The sequence below is a fragment of the Epinephelus lanceolatus genome, chromosome 13, assembly GCF_041903045.1.
Source record: "Epinephelus lanceolatus isolate andai-2023 chromosome 13, ASM4190304v1, whole genome shotgun sequence".
NCBI lineage: Eukaryota > Metazoa > Chordata > Actinopteri > Perciformes > Serranidae > Epinephelus > Epinephelus lanceolatus.
In genome coordinates this window covers 36231359-36237814 of record NC_135746.1, presented here as the reverse complement: position 1 = coordinate 36237814, position 6456 = coordinate 36231359, and positions in this window count along the sequence as shown.

The window sequence follows — 6456 nt, the reverse complement described above, 5'->3', positions numbered from 1 at the left end:
CTGCACAGAATTGGGTAATGATCACAACGTATTGTATATCTGTCCATAACTTCCCACTCCCCAATTCTGGCCAAGCTTGAAGAGGCAACAAACAAATGACTTGAAGTATTCCTAACAATATGAAATCTGGTTGGCCTTCCATCATTGATCACTGCCAGATCATACTTTTCAAGGAATTCTTCCACAACTCCTCCATTACTATCCATAGCAGCACTGCCCCATAATGGGTTATGAGCATTGAAGTCCCCAACCCATATAATAGGACATTTAACCTGTAACATAACCTCATCAAATTCTGACAACACTAACCTTTTACAAGGGTTATAAACGTTAACAATATTTATAGGACCCTGTCTAGACCAAACTTCCACAGCCAAACGTTCAAGAGTAGAATTAATATCAGTTAATTTAATATTTTTAAACTCTGAAACTGTATCCACCCATCTAAACACAAAATCAGGGAGAAAGACATCAGTATTAAGCAAAGCGTCTAAAGACTGACTTGTGAGTCTAAGAGGAAACAAGTCACATATATGAGAAGAGACATAATTTTGAGATGGTTTAGAGGCCTTAGTCAAAACTGAAACTTATTAAACAAATTAATATTATGAAAACCCAACTATCTCTACTTTGACTTATTAAATCTCATAATTTATCTTATAATTCGTGTATAGTACATTGTAGCTCTACTTATCTATCAGTAGGCTACTATAGTGGAGCGGATAAGTGACATAATCGTCCAGTTGGTGATACAAGCGTGGAAATTGGCATGAGCAGTCTCCATGGGTCACTTGACAAGAAAATTGCCACAGCCAATTGAAATATCAAGATGGCAGCCATTTTTCAAGATGGCCGCCACCTTTTTGGAGCAGTTATGTGGTGTAAACGTTCAGTTGGTGATATAAGCATGAAAATTGGCATGAGCAGTCTCCATGGGTCACTTGACAAGGAACTACTCACAGCCAATTGAAATTTCAAGATGGCGACCGTTTTTCAAGATGGCTGTCACCTTAGTAACATCATATTAATAAGTTCGGATGATATAAAGTCACAGTTTCCTGTTTCACGTTATTATCAGACACAAATAACCTAGGTTGAATCATATTGTTTTTTATTTGTTAGTTTTTTCTACATTTTGCAGCAGTTGGCAAACGCTTTGTGGCAACGGCCACTAGACAGGACAGGACAGGACAAGACAGGAGTCTTTCCCTTTCTGAACCTGATGCAGAGGGAGAAACAACGGAAATTAGTTCTCTGTAAGAAAAGAAAAAATAACATTTAGACCTGGGAATATGATTGGAGTGTCTGAAACATTTATCTGTTGAAATAGGTAATCTCATATGCCTTGTAAACTTCTTGACTGTTATTTTTTATGTTTAAATCTGAATGCAATTATGTTGTGATAGCCAGTGCTATTGATATGTTATGCTAATCTGTTCAATATTAATGCTCAAGTATATTATACAACAGTTAGTTCCGACCGAGTAATTTGATTGGACGGGAGGCATTCTGTGAGTGCTGATATAGAGTATAACATCACTGGGACATGTAACAGTAAAATCACTCTGCTCACAGGTTTTATAAATATAAATACAACCGTTAATTAACCAACTGTCACTCCCGCTAACTTGCTGCAGTTGTGATGAGTAAAAGCGCTGCCACTATTTGTTAATGTTATTACTTTATGTCCGACCGTGAGGATGTACCATTGTTTGCTAGCTTGATGCTAATGACAGTAACGTTAATTCAGCAGGTTGACAAAGTGCCTCTGCTGTTTCACACCATCATTCCCCCTTTTACTCTGTGTGGTAACATTCGTAGAAGAAATATTAAAAACGCTGGGGTGTTGTTGTCATACAGTTGTCTACGGCAGCAGATCATTCTGTGTTTCTACTGGTCAAAGTGACGGCTGTGATGGGAGAATTGGATCTCAGTGAAGGGCAAGTGGTCCATAACTTTAATTTTGGAGACAAAAAAATGTAGGCTTAGCACCCTGTGGTCCACTGCCCAATAGGAAATGTAGAATACTCAAAAGTACTTTAAAAGTGCTTGAGTTACTTTTCTCAGGGAGTAACGTTGGAAGTACTTTTAAAGTACTTGAGTTACTTTACTCAGGGAGTAACGCAGTAAAGTAACTGGTTACTTTTTAAAAAGTGACTCAGTAAAGTACTTTGATTACTTTTAAAGTAACCCTTACCCAACTCTGGTTACTCTCATTAGCATCAAGCTAGCAAACAATGTTACATCCTCACGGTCGGACATAAAGTAATAACATTAACAAATAGCGGTGGGGCTTTTACTCACCCAGGGTTCAACGCTAAGGTTTTTTTTTCACTTGCCCGGTCGGGCAAGTTGGTCAGAGATCTACTTGCCCGAAGTCAGTTTTTACTTGCCCTATAAAAATTGTTTAATTTAAGCGGCTAATAAATAAACAATAACAAATAACAAAGACTGCAGTTATTTTTATGTTATGTAATCTTTATTCATACTGTATTTATTAATTACAACAACATATGTCATGTATTGTAGCTTAATTCCTACACCAAAATGACAGTGTCAGGGCTTAAAGTGAAAAATTTGTCAATCGTTCTCCGTCTATAATTTTGCGCCCTACTTGAGCCGTGCCCACCTCTATTTATTTTTCACCCCTCTCTCCAGTTCTGCTGTATTAACACCGGGTTTAATATATTTTGCTTCCATCTCTCTGCCCTGCTCTACTCTACTTCAACGCTACTTAGCTCTCTCTCTATTCTACCAGTAGATTACCACATCCACCTGTTGCACAAAACGCACACAGCAGTGTTTCCCCTAGGATGGAGTTGTAGCAGCGGAGGTGAAGCACACGCATGAAAAATAATTTTCACATGCGTGAAACTTTTTTGTATGCTTGCAAAGCACAGCCTGCTGGGATGTTTCAATGTATCTACTGGCACCAGAAGGGCTCTTTAGGACTAAGTACATACAGTACATTTGTGCACAGTTATGAACAGGTGTCTAGTTTACATATGAGGTGTCTCAAGATTTAGGAATATACAATTGTATTGAATATAATAAAGTAAAAAGTCACTTGACATGCTGCTGTTTTGTGCTATGACCTATTTAAGTGTTGGAAGTTGTTATTTACGTCACAATGCCTGAATGCAACACAAGTTCTGCATGAGTGCCGTGCTGAGCTGCTGTGCGAGCAGCGTGTTTGTGCATAACAATCTGTTGGTTATTTACACACTGTCCATAACAATAACTTTGTCAGCTGACAAACTGCACCGGGCTCGGGGTCAGGTTTGGTCAGGAAAAAGCGGCCCGAGCTGCTCTAGCGTGATCACTTGTGTGTGTGGCGGAACTCCGTCATGCGCGATACAGAGAGCAGAGGAGAATTGTTAACGCGTGACCATGTAGAGACAGAAATGACACGATGACATAACACCATAAATAATATGTTGTTATGTTATTATATGAAGCGTTCGTCACGCAAAATAATATCAATGGGGGCTGTGGGCAGGACATTGTTACACAGCTGTGCCTGTGACTTCAGGCAGAGAGACCGCTGCATCAGAGCAGAAGAGCACGTTTTAAAATACATTTATTTTATCAATTAGTTATTAACTTTTACTATTTTTAGCAACTTACCCGATCAGGCAAGTGAGTTGTTAGTTTACATGCCTGTGAGTTTTACTTGCCCCGGGCAATCGGGCAATCCTTATTGTTGAGCCCTGCTCACCACAACTGCAGAGGCTCCCAGCTTCATTTGAAACAGACTACATTATAGACAGTCTGTTATTTATTAATCTCTCTTTATCTTTATATTTTTACTTTTTATCCGCTCCCGTTGTCTTTATAAAGTTAACACATTGCACCGTCATTTCAAACTCAACACTTCCTGAATTTCTTTCAAATTAAAAGCTCCTTATAACCTCAGCTAGAGAATCCCTCTATTTTCTAAATAGGCTTTTATTCTGAAACATTTGTAGGAACTTGGTTGTGGAGGATACAGTAGCTTGAATGTTTACGCACGGCACTTCAAATGTAGCTCCTGCCATCTGCTGGAGCTTTTAGGTGACTACAACATTTCAGCTGGCACATGAACAGACACAGTGACTCACATAATAGTAAAAGTAATAAAAATAGGACAAGAATAACCTGATGACATCACACATGCCATGAACGACGACCGGGGATAATTGGTGAGTACCATCGTGTAGTGTGTCATGTCTGTCGGCCAAGTCACGGCATGATTTTATGACTCTACAATCGTGTAATGTGACATAGTGACTTTAAGACCGGGCAGAAAAGTCATGTAGTGTGTACCATGCATAATGCAAGTCCTGAGTCTGACCTGTCTGTCAGCGAGTCCACGTTTTTTTAGACTCCACTGTAGACAATGGCAGCATTTCTTCTAACACGTAGCGAGCCACAAGCTCCGTGGCTTCTTTCAGACTGATGGGTTTAAAGTTATCTCCATTATTAGAACCAAACGACAGCCGTTGCTGTTTCGGAGCTGAAGGACCAGCATTCTAAAAGTAACGGAAGTAACTGATGGTTTGTTTGAAAATGTACTCAAGTATTTGATTACTCAAACAGCAAACTAACGCGTCAGGTTACTCGTTACTGTGTAACGCGTTATACCCTACTCTGCTCGCTAAATTGAGGCAAACTGACACTACAGTGTTACACCAAGAAGATGGATATTTTCCCCAAAATTACATTTGAATTAAATTACGAGAGGTCGTCAGGAGAGGACGAGGAAAAGGAAAGCCAGGACTCTTCAGTGCAGACCTCCAGGTGTGTTTGAATCCGGCCGTGCCAACATCCAGGTTTGCCAACGTTTCATCAGCCGAACTGGACGAAGTTACACAGTTGCAGATCAATGTAAATACAAAGTAGCTTGTGAGTTCCTTGCGTGTGTGCTGTGTTGCCTGGCGACAGACTGGGGGAACTGTTTTTTTTTTTCCGCGAAGCTACATAACATACTTAAATCATTTATTTCATCACCTTTTGTTAACATTTCTCACTCAGCATTGCTGTTTAAGCTGTTGTTGAACTGTTGTATAAAAGCAATATCACACTTGAGGTTGTGACGTTATACAGTATATCATCACAGCCTCGTGCCTATGACCGAATCACAGCCGTGACGATATACAGTACAATATCACTCCCTCTCGTGTGATATTGCTTAATTGTTAAGACTTCCAAAGACAATCTTATATGGTCAATATTAAAAGATTTCTACCATGTTGAGTCGTGATTTTTTTTTTTGTTTTGCTCAAAAGTGTGTTGTTGTAAGTTATTTGAATCTGAATGTTGGAGGCTGTGTTAGTTATTTAGCCTTTCCCTTTCTGAACCTGATGCAGAGGGAGAAACAATGGAAAGTAGTTCTCTGTAAGAAAAGAAGAAAAAAATAACATTTAGACCTGGGGAATGTGATTAAGGAGTGTCTGAAACATTTATCTGTTGAAATAGCCTTGAACTGTGAGAGCGGTGGTGCGACTGACCAGGAGGAGCAGCGGTATTGTCCACTACCAGATTGCTGTAGGGGAGAGGAGAGCGTGATCCGTGGACTGAGGGTTGGATTCAAGACTTTAGGCCTGGGTCGGGACTCTATCTCTACTCCTATCAGTAAAATCTGTCCATCACGTTGGATCTTGAAGAGTGAAAGAAAACTGAGGAAAATATACTGAGCTCAAAGGTACAGGGTTGTGCACAACTGAACATGAACTAAAGCTGCAGCTATAAATATATTTCTCTGGCCAGACTTTATTTTATTTTGGTTTGGGGTTTAAACATTTTGAAGTTGTCAGCTTTGGAAATGAAATGTGGTTGAATAATAATTGAAACAAAACAAAGAGTTACAGTGTGTATGTGTCATTATTCTTTGTGTGAAGTCAATGATTTTTACAGTCAAAAATTTATTAGTTATTCACTGTCAGTCAGAACATTTTGATAACATTATCTTTATTCTCGAACCAGGGCATCACTAGCAGGAGTGGTGACTCTCGACCTTGAGATCTGTTTTACATGTAAATGTCACAGGTTGATTAAAACCTGGTTACACTAACATTCATAACATCAAAGTACCTGCTGGCTGTAGCTGGGTCTCGCTTCACTTAGCTTGTTTAAACTTTGGCTGACTGCACCTCTGTTTGATTAACACTGTTATTGATAAGCCAGGTCAAGATACTTGACTACATGTACAAATATATATTGTAATCCTGCTTCTGTTCATTAACACTATTGTGTAGTTGTTAATTGCTTATTAGGCATGACCCAGCCACACGGTTGGCAGGGCCTTGATTTTGATACTTTGGGCATTGATATGAGTGTTAGCATGCTATTGCTATTGACAGCAGCATTTTTGTTAATAGGATCATTAGTTCTCTCCTGTTAATAACTGTAGCAGTATCATAACTCAGAGTACAATTACTGGTGAGCTCTGTCAGCTAAGCCTATTTAACTTGTTTG